This window comes from Oncorhynchus keta, unplaced genomic scaffold (assembly GCF_023373465.1).
Source record: "Oncorhynchus keta strain PuntledgeMale-10-30-2019 unplaced genomic scaffold, Oket_V2 Un_contig_496_pilon_pilon, whole genome shotgun sequence".
Lineage (NCBI taxonomy): Eukaryota > Metazoa > Chordata > Actinopteri > Salmoniformes > Salmonidae > Oncorhynchus > Oncorhynchus keta.
This window is the reverse complement of record NW_026288052.1, coordinates 54,985-71,623: the sequence shown is the minus strand read 5'-3', so window position 1 is coordinate 71,623 and position 16,639 is coordinate 54,985. Positions and strand designations below refer to the sequence as shown.

Here is a 16,639-nt window from a genome sequence, read left to right as displayed (position 1 = left end):
TTGTAAATTTTGGTCAAACTGTTGAAGTTGCCTGCCCCTCCAACAGTTTTCAGAATCTGACCCTAGATCTGTAGGGGGCGTGTCTCCTCTCGCCTGTCTGTCACACTTTTGCTACCTTCATGATTCATTGCGGTGTCCGTGTCTGCAGTACCAGAGAGGACTGGAAAAATGGCGGCGGGTTCTGGAGCTGTTAGCGGCCATGGTGGCCGCGGCGCTTTGGAGGCCACCCTGGACCGCAGATTCCAAGGAGTATCCAACACTATGGAGTCTATACAGGGACTGTCGACCTGGTGCATTGAAAATAAAAAGTATCACAGCCTTATCGTTCGGTACTGGATGAAGTGGCTCAAGAAATGTGAGTAGCTAACGTTAGCTTGTCATTCGTTAGCTAGCTTTCCCTGCTACTATACACACGTTAGCTAATCAATTATGTTCCTAATGTGTTACCGACTTAATGTTGACTCCATAAAGTTCATGCATAGCTAAAATAAGATGGGTAATAAAACGTGTGCTTTGTACTTATAGTTAGCTGCCTTGCAAGCTAATGTAACTAACTAGTTATAGTAAGGTAGTTAGTGCATACCAGTAGCTGCAGTTCAGCATATCATTATGTATATTAACGTTAGTTAGCGACGTGTGATCAACTTCGTTTGCTCGAACCTGACCTGTCTACACATATGGTTCGAAATAGCGCGTGCGATGCGCACAAAACAGGTGCAATGTTTTTGCAGATGAGATGGGAGCCAGGTAATTAGCTAGCTAGCCAAACTATCAAATGTGTTTGAATTTGAATTAAAATGGGGGTAGTGTTGACAGAGCACAGGTGATACGTGTTTCTGGGTAAGCAAGTGGGCTGAAAAAACGGTATTTAGGAAGAAATCTGGGTTAGGCCTAGGGTGATTGTATGGTTGTTTCAACGGGGTGGCCAACATCAGTCGTGTGGCCATGGGAAATTAGCACATTTTTATAAGAAAACGCGTTAAATTGTCTTAAAATACGACGCATTGTATTGCGTAACTGTTTCAGACCCGTCGGGAAAAACGGGTGGCTGGCTGGTTTAGTTTAATACAAAATATCGAAAAAGGCATTCAAAAGAGGGACAAAGTACGGGGGGGGGGGGGCATATTTTCCTCATGATTCGTCAACTCGCACACAGTTGCTGTCCTGCACATCGGATTACTGCACTTTCCTGCATAGGTCTATTTATTTAGTAAATGTGATCGCACATCATCCCCGACAGACACAAGCAAAATCTCTTTACATGAATGTTGCAGCATCCTACACCTAAACATTAGCGATCTTGTATGCTGTATGTTTTTATTTTATTTATTTTTTATTTCGCCTTTATTTAACCAGGTAGGCAAGTTGAGAACAAGTTCTCATTTACAATTGCGACCTGGCCAAGATAAAGCAAAGCAGTTCGACACACACAACGACACAGAGTTACACATGGAATAAAACAAACATACAGTCAATAATACAGTATAAACAAGTCTGTCTATATACGAAAAAAAGTCAAATGAGGGGTGCAAAATAAATTTATTTAGTAAATGTAAAAAAAAAAAAGGCCATGGTGGCAAAGTAAATACAATATAGCAAGTAAAACACTGGAATGGTAGATTTGCAATGGAAGAATGGGCAAAGTAGAAATAAAAATAATGGGGTGCAAAATAAATAAATTAAATACAGTAGGGAAAGGGGTAGTTGTTTGGGCTAAATTATAGGTGGGCTATGTACAGGTGCAGTAATCTGTGAGCTGCTCTGACAGTTGGTGCTTAAAGCTAGTGAGGGAGTTAAGTGTTGCCAGTTTCAGAGATTTTTATAGTTCGTTCCAGTCATTGGCAGCAGAGAACTGGAAGGAGAGGCGGCCAAAGAAAGAATTGGTTTTGGGGGTGACTCGAGAGATATACCTGCTGGAGCGTGTGCTACAGGTGGGAGATGCTATGGTGACCAGCAAGCTGAGATAATGTGAAGAAAAGGAGATGATTTCTCAGTCTGATAATCTGTAGGCTACTAACAACACACAGCCTACTATGAGCCCTATCCCCCTGGCCAGGGTAAACTAAGCTGTAACGATATGTATTTATGGCCCATTTGTTTGCATTAGGAGAAAATGTGATCAAGTTGGATTTGTATTCATACTTGGGCTGGCTCGGCTACCTAGACTTTTTCAATCCAAAGTGATTAACTGGAAATAATTAGTCAAGGCAATAGTGATTACATAAGAGTTAGTTTTTATTACCATCTACAGTTGCATAGGTCTACATGATACAAACCTGTATAAAGCAACCTCAGCCCGGAGTTCTATTGTCCATTCATAGTGGTCTCCGTCTGTGTTTTAAAACATAATTCATATGAACAAGTACAAGGTTGCTGCAGTCTGACAGGGTTTTCATCCTCCCCAGGGCCAGGAGTTTTCTGACCTGATTAGGAAAACTGGTCCCAGTATAGTCCATATAAAACCTTTTTACAACTGATTAATTACTGTCATAACGTCTGGTGTTTTACCTGGTTAGGTTATCAGACCAGGAAGAACTCCAGGCCCAGTGGAACATATGTGCCCTCCCACTCTGAGACTTGTTGCCACCTCTGCTGTTTCAACTGTTAATTTGTATCTGCCCAAATGTATTAAAATAAATACATTTGAAGTGATCCATATTCAAGTTAGATACTACCACCATGTTCAGTGGTAACTCCCCCATCCAATACATTTTTTAAAGTTTAAGATGTATGTTTCTATATAATTTAAAAGCTCTAAAATGCTATTTGGGGAATGGCAAAAATAACTCCAGCCATTATCACTTTGGCTGCTGTAGCTTCATTCACCTCAGTCAATAAGGAACATGCATAACATTCTACAAACACATGCCATAGTCTACAGCAATAAACAGCTACACTGGCTATACACTGGGAAACTAGTTGAGTTTGCTGTCAAACAGCAGTTACCTAGCAATTTTCCACCTCTGCACTGCTTTCATCAACTCTCTGTCATCCCAAAAAAGCCAGCCAGCCAATCAAACAGCCTTCCCGCCAGAACAAACCCACTGTCCTTTCTCTCCAATCTGAGCCAGATTGACAGCGCTCTGACCCAATGAGAATGGCGGGACACTAAGGGTGGCCAATCATATTTCAGGGGTGGCACTTCGCAATGCCCCTGGGTAGGCCTAGCTAAGATTTTAACTCCAGTGTTTGGCATAGCTATCTATATTTGTCAAACACTGGGGTTAAATTCTAGCTAGAGTAGGCCTAGACCTAAACTTTGACTGTCATTCATTGTGTTTTTGAGGGGTTATTTAATGAAGTGCGCGGTGTGATATGTCATGGAAATAGATATGCCAATGTTTTGTTGTTTATGGAAACGGATGTTGTCCACTTTCCTTGTTTCCAGCTATAAAGGTTTAGCTGGTTTTCAATGCTTTCATTGCCCTGAGCAGTTTTCTTTCATTAAAAATGAATTGCACTGCAGTAGACTAAACATTTGCACGGTTGTATGTGTTCCCATCTCTCTCTGTCCCTGTCATTGGCTCAACCACATGTATATCTGTTGTCTATGGTGCTGTGCTTTATCTATGATGTCCTCAAACATTCAAACTAGCTTTTGAACTCAGTCAACCAAAGATAAAGTTGGTGAGTTGTAGGCTTCGTTGTCCAGGTTAAACTTTCAACTCAAATGTTTTAATTTTCCCGGTATGTTGGATGTCCGTGTTAACGGTTCCGTTCCTAGGGTTGTGTTGTAATGCAGTGTTTCCACTGCACTCATTTAACTGTGGCGCTGCGCCACGGCAAGATCATTGCCGTTACGCCCCAAAAATATGAAACATAAATATTTCTGTCGAGGCACACTTTGGTGCCAGAACAGTCCAGTTCCACATTTACTTTTCCCCTGCAAACAAAATGTAATGCAAATCAGATAACTGCATAGTAGAATAGTTAATCTATTTCCCTCTTGAGATTCATTCATGTTATGAGTACAGGTTTCCCTCCCTATAGCAATCTGACAAACGGATGCACACCAATTCTTGCGATCGCAGGGAAAAGCAGTTTTAATGGCCTTTGTTAAAAAGAGGGTGTTGTCAGCTTTCCATTTCTACTTGATTTATTTCTTAACTCCTGAATATGTGCCAACTGCACCACAGAGGTTTTTAGCAGCATCATGGTTAAGTACATTATCACTGTAATTTGCTGTGAGTGTATCGGGGAGAGTGGGGATAAATGTAACAGTCCATTGTAAGGTACCTTGGGGTGAAACACCACCCTTCCTCGCTTGTTTTTGGGGGTGACAAAAAAATAGTGCTGAAACGGATGCCATTTTTAGTTGAGCAAGAGCAGTGGCAACCAGGGAAAGTGTTTGGGGGGGGCGAAGTGGTTTCGGTGAGAAGTAGAGGCAGGGGGTTGCGTTATAACCCAAGTGGCGGAATAACTAACCGGTAGACAGGGCTACATTATATTCACTATTTATGCAAGTTATTTGGGACATTTCACTAATAGGATGCTAACTAGTTAAAAGATCACATTTGGGATCTAGCTAATGATCAGCCCAATAGGGTAAATGCAGATAAGCAACCCCATGCTTCAGCCTATTTATTTATAGCCTCTATGCTGCATCCGTTGGGCTACAGGTGATAATGCTAATAGCATACCTGATAATATGGACCATGCATATGCTATATGCATGGTCAAATAGTTAAAATAATTTTAACATATGTTATTGGGTCTCCCCCCAATGCAAAGAAATATTCCAGAGAAAATACTGTTGTAATGTGTTGCATGACCAACTGGAAATAACTAACTGTTGGTTAATCTCGGTCATGTGTTTCTGCTATGAGATTGAGAAAACACATAAATGTATATTGTTTACAGCAGTAGGGGCCTATGTGATGTTCTGTTTCTGAACACATACCTTTTTTCCACTTGCAAAATGAATCCTACTGTACCTGAGCTGGTGCAGGTAGTGGTACATATTTTACCACTACAACTTGAGTTCATCGCGGTTTGGTTTGGAAGGCTTAAAGCGTGCTAATTAGGTACCCAAAATATCTGGTCCTAGCTGGCTTGTACTAGGTCAGGGAGTTCTGTGTTGGGTCAGGAGGACCCACTGGTCCCCCTGGTGGTGGTACTGAAAATCTTTTATGTGTGTCACGGAACAGAAAAGGTTTCGGAACCAATTTCTGCAAATGGGCTGTCTCTCTTTACGCTAAGCCTAATGCTGTTGTAATGCCAGTTGACATGCATCATTTGCCCATGATTGCTATCTGATGGTTCACGTGGCATCGCCGTCTGCCTGGCCAAATTGCCAGGTACCTCACAATACCATATTATCGCCATACTTTGGTGCTGATACTATGTGTATTGTGATTTTGATAATAAGATTTTATTGCGATTTGAAGTTCCAAAGATATTGCTCACCATATGTCCGCTACAGAGGCACTAGAGGACCATGAGAACGTTTTGATCAGTCATGGAAATAAGTGCTGAAAACAAACACCATCATTTGCAAATAAATTCATTAAACATCCTACAATGTGATTTTCTGTATTTTGTTTTCTCATTTTGTCTGTCATAGTTGAAGTGTACCTATGATGAAAATTACAGGCCTCTCATCTTTTTAAGTGGGAGAACTTGCACAATTGGTGGCTGACTAAATACTTTTTTGCCCCACTGTATATATCCCCCCCATCACTATGGCTTTGGAGGTTGAAACTTTAAACCCCCAGACGTGGCCCTGAGTGTGTCTGTGTTCGTTGGTCTGTGTCCACCTAGACTACGGTGTCGGCTGTAGTAGAACAGTGATGCTCAGTCACACTCCTGTGTGTGCAACAGGTGTTCCATCCAAGGCCCCACATTTACACCCAATCACATGTCCTAGTCCATAATCATTCTGCAATATTCTCAACTGAAGATTTGCAATATAGCTTAGGCCAGGGAAGGAAGCTGGGACCCTGTTGCCATTGAAAGCGATTGTTTATTTGATATTTTCCAACTGTTTCCCCTTCCCCACCACTCAGACTTAGTTAGGCCTAGACTTAGTTAGGCCTAGACTTAGGCCTAGACTTCAGCAAGTTCTATTTTCTGACTCCAGGATCTTTTCGAAGAAGAGTCGTTTCATGTAATAAACTTAGGATATGAATTTAGAACTCATTGTTACATTCATTGGATATCTTGGGGCTCGATTCAATCCACAGTGCTAGGCAAGTCAGTTAACACGTTCTTATTTACAATGACTGCCTACCCCGGCCAAACCCGAACCACGCTGGGCCAATGGTGTGCTGCCCTATGGGACTCCCAATCACGGCCGAATGTGATACAGCCTGGATTCGAACCAGGGACTGTAGTGATGCCTCTTGCACTGAGATGCAGTGCCTTAGACTGCTGCGCCCCTCAGGAGCCCACACTGTTTGGTTTGCGTGCTGTAGACAGCATAGAGCTGGTTGTTTACTGTTCTGTGCCTAGTCTTCATCTCTTCCTCACCTGGTTGAATACTTTCCAACTCGTCCTCCCTGAAGGCATCTTCCCATGCGGAGTCAGGGGGACGTTTCTCTCTCCTTTGACTTGACAACCTTTCCCCACTTGGACTCAACTGAGATGTATGAAAGGCTTCTGTATTGTTATTTTATGTTACAAAGTGGTAATGCATCTGTTTATTTTGTTACCATTTACTAAGATATACCCTACTTAGTTGGTTTACACTAGTCATCACAGCTGTCCTGCACAAGATGCTGAGGCTGTAGGGCGTAGGCTAATATCACTTTCAGTTTATCAATAAGGCTTCAATGACCCTAATTGATATTGTGGGACTCGTACATACCGTTTCTAGTCTTGTCTGCATCAGAACCTGATCTGGGTTTGATTTGTGTCTGTTTTCCCTACTCTATCAGCTGTCACTTTGAAATACCTTAACTCTGGGTGTGCAGGCTTTTGATTGTATGGAGTCATTTACATTTTTTTTAATTACATGAATGTCATGAACGTTGTCTTGTGTCGGAGTGTGACAACGCTGTCTGCTGAAAACAATGTGTCATGAATGAATCAGTGGCGGTGCTGAACATTATTATTGACATTGTGACTACCGTGTTGCATGCTGCATCTTTGAACATGTTCAACTGGATCTTCATATATTCAGGGAGGGAGACGTTAGAGTCTTTATATTGCTGTTCAAGCTGTGTGTTTCCCCCAACAACCAGGCTTCATTTATGTTGGACTCCATTTACCTGCATGACAAGCCTATTTGGTTTCCATGTCTTAGCCTTGCCTGTAACACAGGGCTTCAGTTGGAGAAGTTGTGCGCTGCAGTAATGATGTTTTGTCTGTGCGTTAATTATGCATTAGATAGAAAAGTTAATATCAGCTTGTCATGACATCTGTCTGTCACTTAGTAAAAGCACTGCATTGTTTATCATTTCAGTGAAGTTTCCCATCGACACTGGTTGGTTTTGCTATATTTCCAGAATTGATTAGCAAATGCATGAGCTACTAGGTCTTCCACAGGGCAGTCTAGGTTTAGGCTGGTCATCCACAGGGCAGTCTAGGTTTAGGCTGGTCTTCCACAGGGCAGTCTAGGTTTAGGCTGGTCATCCATTGGGTGGTCTAGGTTTAGGCTGGTCTTCCACAGGGCAGTCTAGGTTTAGGCTGGTCATCCATTGGGTGGTCTAGGTTTAGGCTGGTCTTCCACTGGGCGGTCTAGGTTTAGGCTGGTCTTCCACTGGGCGGTCTAGGTTTAGGCTGGTCATCCACTGGGCGGTCTAGGTTTAGGCTGGTCTTCCACAGGGCAGTCTAGGTTTAGGCTGGTCTTCCACAGGGCAGTCTAGGTTTAGGCTGGTCTTCCACAGGGCAGTCTAGGTTTAGGCTGGTCTTCCACAGGGCGGTCTAGGTTTAGGCTGGTCATCCACTGGGCGGTCTAGGTTTAGGCTGGTCTTCCACTGGGGCTGGTCTTCCACAGGTCTAGGTTTAGGCTGGTCTTCCACAGGGCAGTCTAGGTTTAGGCTGGTCATCCACTGGGCGGTCTAGGTTTAGGCTGGTCTTCCACTGGGCGGTCTAGGTTTAGGCTGGTCTTCCACAGGGCAGTCTAGGTTTAGGCTGGTCTTCCACAGGGCAGTCTAGGTTTAGGCTGGTCTTCCACAGGGCAGTCTAGGTTTAGGCTGGTCTTCCACAGGGCAGTCTAGGTTTAGGCTGGTCATCCACTGGGCGGTCTAGGTTTAGGCTGGTCTTCCACTGGGCGGTCTAGGTTTAGGCTGGTCTTCCACAGGGCAGTCTAGGTTTAGGCTGGTCATCCACTGGGCGGTCTAGGTTTAGGCTGGTCATCCACTGGGCGGTCTAGGTTTAGGCTGGTCATCCATTGGGCGGTCTAGGTTTAGGCTGGTCATCCACTGGGCGGTCTAGGTTTAGGCTGGTCATCCACAGGGCAGTCTAGGTTTAGGCTGGTCTTCCATTGGGCAGTCTAGGTTTAGGCTGGTCATCCACTGGGCGGTCTAGGTTTAGGCTGGTCATCCACTGGGCGGTCTAGGTTTAGGCTGGTCATCCACTGGGCGGTCTAGGTTTAGGCTGGTCATCCACTGGGCGGTCTAGGTTTAGGCTGGTCATCCACTGGGCGGTCTAGGTTTAGGCTGGTCATCCACAGGGCGGTCTAGGTTTAGGCTGGTCATCCACGGGGCAGTCTAGGTTTAGGCTGGTCATCCACGGGGCGGTCTAGGTTTAGGCTGGTCATCCACAGGGCAGTCTAGGTTTAGGCTGGTCATCCACTGGGCGAGTCTGGTTTAGGCTGGTCATCCACTGGGCGGTCTAGGTTTAGGCTGGTCATCCACAGGGGCAGTCTAGGTTTAGGCTGGTCATCCACTGGGCGGTTTAGGCTGGTTTCCACTGGCTGGTTTAGGCTGGTCATCCACTGGGCGGTCTAGGTTTAGGCTGGTCATCCACAGGGCGGTCTAGGGCGAGGTGGTTTAGGCTGGGCGGTCTAGGTTTAGGCTGGTCATCCACAGGGGTTTAGGCTGGTCATCCACAGGGCGGTCTAGTTTTAGGCTGGTTATCCACTGGGCGAGGGTGGTTTAGGCTGGTCATCCACTGGGCGGTCTAGGTTTAGGCTGGTCATCCACTGGGCGGTCTAGGTTTAGGCTGGTCATCCACTGGGCGGTCTAGGTTTAGGCTGGTCATCCACTGGGCGGTCTAGGTTTAGGCTGGTCATCCACTGGGCGGTCTAGGTTTAGGCTGGTCATCCACTGGGCGGTCTAGGTTTAGGCTGGTCATCCACTGGGCGGTCTAGGTTTAGGCTGGTCATCCACTGGGCGGTCTAAGTTTAGGCTGGTCATCCACTGGGCGGTCTAGGTTTAGGCTGGTCATCCACTGGGCGGTCTAGGTTTAGGCTGGTCATCCACTGGGCGGAGGTCTAGGTTTAGGCTGGTCATCCACTGGGCGGTCTAGGTTTAGGCTGGTCTGGTCCACTGGGCGGGTCTAGGTTTAGGCTGGTCATCCACTGGGGCGGTCTAGGTTTAGGCTGGTCATCCACTGGGCGAGGGGTTTAGGCTGGTTTAGGCTGGTCATCCACTGGGCGAGGGCGGTCTAGGTTTAGGCTGGTCATCCACAGGACTAGGGTGGTCTAGGTTTAGGCTGGTCATCCAGGTTTTTGATGTGGTTAAACATCAGGCTTCTGAAGACCCACTAACCCTCTGCCTCCTCTACCTATTCTTCTTCTTCCCGGTCTTCCTCTCCTCCTTCTCTCCATCAGCGGACACCAACCACCGCCTGAATCTGTTCTATCTTTAGCCAATGATGTAATACAGAACTGCAAGGTTTAGAACTGGTCATCCACTGGGCGCTCAGCCTTCGGCTGAGGTGCTCCCACAGGCTGCACTAATGGTCAAGTGGTGAACTGCGCTGGATTATATGAATATTGCTGGGCACATCTAACTTCCATTTGAGGCACGTTTTAATTGTCAATGGGGAGACTAAGTAAACATCTGATTTAGGTGGAAATTAGGATTAGCCCTGATTAAATTGACCACCAATCTCTTGCTGACTGGTCTATGCCCTTCTAACCTCTTGCCCTTTGACCTGTTGTCTTGCCAGAGACCCGAAGGTGCGTAAGTCAGTGGAGCGGATCTTCACTATATGGGAGGAGAGAAATGTCTATTTGAGGAACTCATCACTGGGCAGCTCAAAGCCAACCTGGCCAAGAAGGAGAGAGAGAGGAGAAAGAGAAGGCTTAGACTCCTCCTCCACTGGGTCAGTCTCCTATGCTCCTATTTCTTTCTCTCCTCACCATCTTTTCCTTTTTAGCCGTCTCCACTCTATTTCTGTAACCTCTGGGTCTGTATGAGTCAACAGGTCAGTCAGTGTGTTGTGTTGTGGTTTTGTCCTGTAGCCCCAGTCAACCCCAAAGCTGCCCTGAAGTCCAAGATTGTGGCTGATTTCACTAGTAAGTGTATTTTTTTCTGGTCATCCTCTGCTAAATTGATTTTACCCTTTAAAGCAGGTAATCTGCAGTTGGTACATACATTTTGGTTTTGATAAATGAATGATTTGTACCCACTGATTCTTGAAGAATTTAACTTTTATAAATGCCTCATGAGCTTAGTTCAACTGTCACACCCCATCAGAACCCCAAATATAAGCTTGTTTTACTCAATATTTGTAAACAACAAATGTCTACGTTTACACTATATAGCCTCCAAACATGGTTAAAACGATAATGTTGATATCATGGATGGTCAGTCCTTGTATCCATAGCTCTGTCTATGATTTTGAGGCTGGTACTTTTCTTCAGCCCTATCCCTCAGCTTTTCACCCAAACAGTGGCGGTGATGCTTTATTGTTTCAACTGATGATTGGCCCTTGATGGTTTAGTTGCACCAATAATACTCTTTCCCTCCTTCCCCACGCCCTCCCTCTTTCCTTCCCCTCTCTCCAGCCCCAGTGGTTCATCGAGCAGCTGGCGGGCTTCAAACGGGTGGTGGAGGAGGAGGGCTGAGGCTGGACCCAGCTGACAGCTCTCAGAGTGGACGCTGCAGCCACGGAGGCCCTCAAGAGACTCAAAGGTCAGTGGTCAAAACAGGATTAAGGTCAGGATTCATGCCTAGGGCTGTTAAGGTGACCGTTTACCGCTGGTCATCCACCGGCAGTCACGAGTCATCATGACTGCAGTCAAATGGTCCACGTGACCGTTGAATAAACTCAGGCGTCTCCAAAACTGCGCCCTGATGTCCCCTATAGTCAGTAGTAGCCTACCAAACTTGCTAATGGCCTGGTACTCAGCCATCTATTGACCCTCAAATCACTCTGACATCAATGCAATGTAAAATCAAATGGAACACTTCATGAGAGCCCTGGCGTTACCGCTCAGTTTGAGGGCTCCCAGGATCACCTGTTGGTCAAGTGAGTCAGCTCATAGCTGGTTGATGCATATTGTAAAGTACATCCTATAATTCCATTTGCACAACATTTCTATAGGCTATGCTATTCAATTGCGTGAGAAAAACATCTGATTTAGTTTTGATGGCCTCTAATAAAAAGAGGAGAATCCCATCATCTTTCTATAGTCTAGGCCTCCTATATTTATTTCTCAACTTTCCTAATATTAAGCACTGTTGTCTTGCAAAGCAATCAGAGTAGCCCTCCTGAGTGGTGGGCGGATCTTCACTGATCAGTGGGAGGAGATCACTACAGATCCAGGTTCGATCCCCAGTTGTGTCAAAGCCAACCTGCGCCGAGAGACCCAGATGCGGTGCACAATTGGCCCAGCGTCGTCTGGGTTAGGGGAGGGTTTGGCCGGCTGGGATATCCTTGTCACCATCTTTTCGCTCTTGCGACTCTCTTGTTTCGGTAACCTCTGGGTCTGCACGCTTCAACAGGTCAGTCAGTGTGTTGCGGTGTTATTGTCCTGACATATTGGTGCTGGCTGGCTTCTATGTACTCTTGTTTAAATGACTTATTTTACGCTTGTCCTCTGTCCATCTCTACCCCAGACAAGGCCGGAGGGAACAAGTTTGCCAAGGACTTTGAAGTTTTGCAGTAAAGCTGCAGGAGTTTGTCAGTTTCCTGAAGAACCAGATGCCTGTAGGGCTGCCTCAGAGCTTAGTTCCCTCTGCTGGAGGCTCTAAAATAAGACGTCTTCTATGAGATGCAATACAAGGAAGTTAAGATCGTGGCCAGCGTGAGTATCAACCAATCATTCACGCGATCAATCTGATAATCATCTATCAAATAAATAATCTAATCAAAATCTTATACATCTAATTCTATGGTTCTAATTTTCAAGGCCTACAAAACCTTTGCCAACCAGTGGATCAACCTCAAACGTAAACTGGATGCCCTCAAGTCCTCCCTTCCCGGTCCTGAGGACTCTCCCATCCCCCCCCCTCTGAGGACGCTCCCTCACCCACCGGCTCTGACTCCCCCTTCCTGGGGCTGGGAGGAGGCCGAGGGGGTAGGCTGGGCTTTGACCCGGACCTGGATGGGAGTGCCATGGACGAGAGGGACATGGGGGTTGTGAGAGAGGGGACAACAGAGATGTGGAGGACATGGATCTGTCTGAGGAGGACATGGAGACAGCCAACACAGGTGAGATGGCAGTAGGGAATTCTCAATGACTGACTAGAAATACGCTGACCTTGTCAAAATAAACACGCTAAAACTGCGCCATGTCAAAATAGTCAGTACCCCTTGTCAAAATGGCACTGGTACTAGCCCTTGTCCCTAAATCACTCTGACATCAATGCAATGTCAAAATCAAACACTTCATAACCCCTGGTGTTAGAGTTTGAAATAGGCTCACCTGTTGTGTCAAAATAAACTCATAGCTGGTTGATGCATATAATAAAAATAAACTATAACCCCTTTTCACAAATAAACACGCTATTCAATTGCGTAATAAACAGAGTTTTGATGGCCTCTATTAAAATAAAGAATCCCAAAATAGTCTAGGCCTCCTATATTTATTTCTCAACTTTCCTAATATTAAGCACTTTGCTTTGCTTTAAATCAGCTAGCCCTCCTGAGTGGTGCGGCAAAATAAACACTGATCAGTGAACCCGTCACTACAGATCCAGGTTCGATCCCGGGTTGTGTCAAAATAAACCCATGAGGCGCTGGCCCAGCCCCTTTTCAAAATAAACACGCTAACCCTTGACAAAATAAACACGCTAACCCCGTGTTCCAAATAAACACGCTAACCTCCTTGTGAATAAACACATAGGTTCTGTCAAAATAAACACGTGTTATCTCCGACAAAATAAACAGCTGGCCCCTTGTACTCTTGTTTAAATGACTTATTTTACTTGTCTCTTACCCCAGACAAGGCCGCTAACAAGTTTGTCAAGGACTTTGAAGAGGGCAGTCAGAAGCTGCAGGATTTGTCAGTTTCCTGGAGAACCAGATGCCTGTAGGGCCCCTCTGCAAAAGGCTCTGGGAACATCAGCTTCTATGAATGCAATACAAGGAAGTTAAGATAAACGTGGCCAGCGTGAGTATCAACCAATCATTCACGCTCAATCTGATAATCATCTATCAAATAAATAATCTAATCAATATCTAAAATCTAATTCACGGTTCTAATTTTCAAAACAAAACCTTTGCCAACTTCAACCTCAAACGTATGGAAAGTCCTCCCTTCCCGGTCCCGAGGACCCCCATTTGTCAAAATAAACACGACCCCTTTTCCCTCACCCACCCCTTTTCAAAATGAACTCCCCCTTCCTGGGGCAAAATAAACTGGGCTTTGACCCCCTGGATGGGAGTGCCATGGGCACGTTAGGGACCCCTTGTGAAAATACAACAGAGATGTGGAGGACATGGATCTGTCTGAGGAGGACATGGAGACAGCCAACACAGGTGAGATGGCAGTAGGGAATTCTCAATGAGACTAAACCTTGTCAAAATAAACACGTTAACCCCTTGTTTCCATCAGCTGAGAAGCAGTCGTCATCAGCCACCGTTTCCAAGGTGACCAGCTCCAAGACCGCAGCAAAACCCGCCCCTGTCACACTCATTCGAACCTCCACCGAATCCCCACTCAAAAAGGCAGCCTCGTCTACCCCCACGCCAGTGACCCCCAGCACCCCTACGAGCGCGGGTGTGAGTGGTCCTAGCGGTCTGACCGCTCCTCTGGGAATGAACCTGGCCAATGTGGACCTGGGCAAGATCAGCTCCATACTGAGCAGTATCACATCAGCCATGAAGAACACAGGTGTGTGTGTGGATTTAAGTTAATATATGGATTCTGTGACACGCTGGTACAGAAATGTTATAACATGTTTGCATAATAAGATTGTTCTCTCTCTTTCTCTCTGTGTGTCTCTGTCTCTCTCAGCAGCCAGCCCTGTGTCTCGCCCATCCCCTGGAACTCCCACCACCCCCTCTGGCCAATCATCTTCCTCCAAAACCCCAGTTGGCCCCACCCCTCCTAGCCCAGCCCTGGCCAGCATCCTGTCCAGAGTGAACGTCACCCCTGAAGGCATCCTCAACGCCCTGTCAAAGACCCAAACACAGAGTGAGACACACATAAGATAGTAAACCAGACAGGCAGATTTATAGACTGACTTTGAGATGGGAAATGCAAGGCTTCTGTTGAAATTGTTTTGGGGGGCACTTTTTATGTTGAGTAACTTGTGTACCAATTTGTAAGTCGCTCTGGATAAGAGCGTCTGCTAAATGACTTAAATGTAAATGTATCTGCTGGTGTAATTATCTCCACCCACCCCACTTTCTCTCTCTCTCTCTCCCCATATCTTTGTTTCTCGCCTTCTTCTCTTCTCTCTCCTCAGGTCTGTCCTCTCTGCTGAGGTCTGGTAGCTCCTCCTCCTCTGCCCCCTCCTCCCATGCCTCCCCAGACTCCTCAGCAGCCAAGGGCCCCCCCACACCCACCACTCCTAGCAACACCAAACCCCCCCTGACCAACAGTCTCAAACGAGACACACCTGAGAGGAGCAGGGGAGCCAGGGATTGGGAGAAAAACCGAGAGGCCTCCCCTCCTCCTCCTCCCTCTCTCCCTAGCCGCTCTGTCTCTCCTCCCAGCCTAGAGTCTAAGATCAACCGTTTCCTCCAGGGGAACCCAGGGTTCAGTCTGGGCCTGGGGGATGGGAGCCCTCTGCTGGGGAGACGGGGTAGACGGGACCCCGTCAGGGATGAGAGCGGGGCACCCCCACCCAGGACGAAATCATGGACACACCAGGGGGTGTCTCCTCCGACCCCCTTGGCCTCAACAGTGACCCCAAGAGCTTAGGCTCATCCATAGGTCATGATCTTTCACCCACGGCCTACCGCAGTGACCCTTGGGACGCCGTCATCACCCCAACAGGAAGCAGCAGCGACGTGGACTTCCTCTCTTCCTCTTCTCGTTTCCAAGGCTACGGAGCGGGGAAGAAGGCCGCCAAGCTGAAGGAGGAAGATTCGAAGAGGAAGATTAGCTCTTCATCACTGGGAAGCAGCAAGGTGAAGAAGGATGGACAGAACAGTCACGGGAACAACAGATCAGTTGAAGGAGAGAGGAGAGCATCCATAGGTTCTCGTAAGACCAGCAGCGGGTCAGAGGAGGGAGGAATGAGTGGAACGAGGGATGAAAAGGGAAAGAGGAGAGGAGAGGATGGTGGGGGCTCATCTGACGGGGAGGGGGGGCAGTACCACCGTATCGAGACGCTGGTGTCGCCTTGCACAGAGGGAGCACCTTTCCAATCACTGGGGGGCTTCTCAAACCGCCAGCCAACCGGAGAGCGCATCCAGACGGTGGAAAGTATCCGCGTGATTGGACAAGGGCTGCGTCGCGGGGATGGAGAAGGGGGGAGGCCAGGTGGAGGGATGTGGTATGATGAGGAAGGGTACCTGGATACCCAGCCCCCATCACCTTCCCCTCAGGGCGGCTCTGACAACATGACTTCACCACCCCCATGCCTCCCCCGACCTCACACCACCACCTTCCTCCTCATTCTAATCACCCTCCCCACCCTCATCCGCACGGCCCCCCACCCCAGTTTCAGATGCCCCCCTACCATGGGGAGAACCCCCAGGGTCCCCTCCCCTCACACCTCCACCATCACCCCCCTCCTCCCTTCTTCAACTCCCCTCCTCCACCCATCCAACGCCCTCCACCCCTCCCATGCCCCAGCTCCCTCCACCTCCGCGCAACTTCCTCCCCCTCGGCAGTCATGGTAGGCGGGGTTCTAGTCCCCATTGACCGCCAACTGCCCCCCGGTCCCAGATGGAGGAGACCGAGGGGGACCCAGGGGGGGGTAAAGGTGGTCCCACTCCCCTCATGTCCTCTCTGTTAGGGGAGCCCCTAAGATGCCTCGTCCCGGCACAGTCAAAGAGCATTTCACTCCCCGCCACGCACCCCCTCTCCACCGCCCCGGCACCCCGGTGCCCCGCCTCCCTTATTGGGCCGTGTCAAGGATGGCATCAACCTCCCTCCTCCACCCCCTCTTCCTCCACCCCTCCCTCTCCCTCAGGCGACCCCCTGCTTCCTCGCCCCCAAGCTCCTCCGCTCCAGCACCCTCCAGCTAGCCCGCCTGCCCAGCCCCGACACCCCAATCCCAACCATCCCCACCGTCCCTCGCCGTCCCTCCTGCGCCTACCCTCCCCCAACCCCTGCCCCCCCATCAACTCCACCCCCCAGAGACCTCTACTCCACCCTCGCGGCCCCCCTGTCCACCCGCACCTAAAC

The 16,639-nt window shown here is 47.7% G+C and overlaps 1 pseudogene; it reads left to right on the top strand.

Moving 5' to 3' along the window:
- The first annotated feature begins 32 nt into the window (after positions 1-32).
- On the top strand, positions 33-16,637 carry LOC118379334 (regulation of nuclear pre-mRNA domain-containing protein 2-like; annotated as a pseudogene).
- The last annotated feature ends 2 nt before the right edge of the window (positions 16,638-16,639 follow it).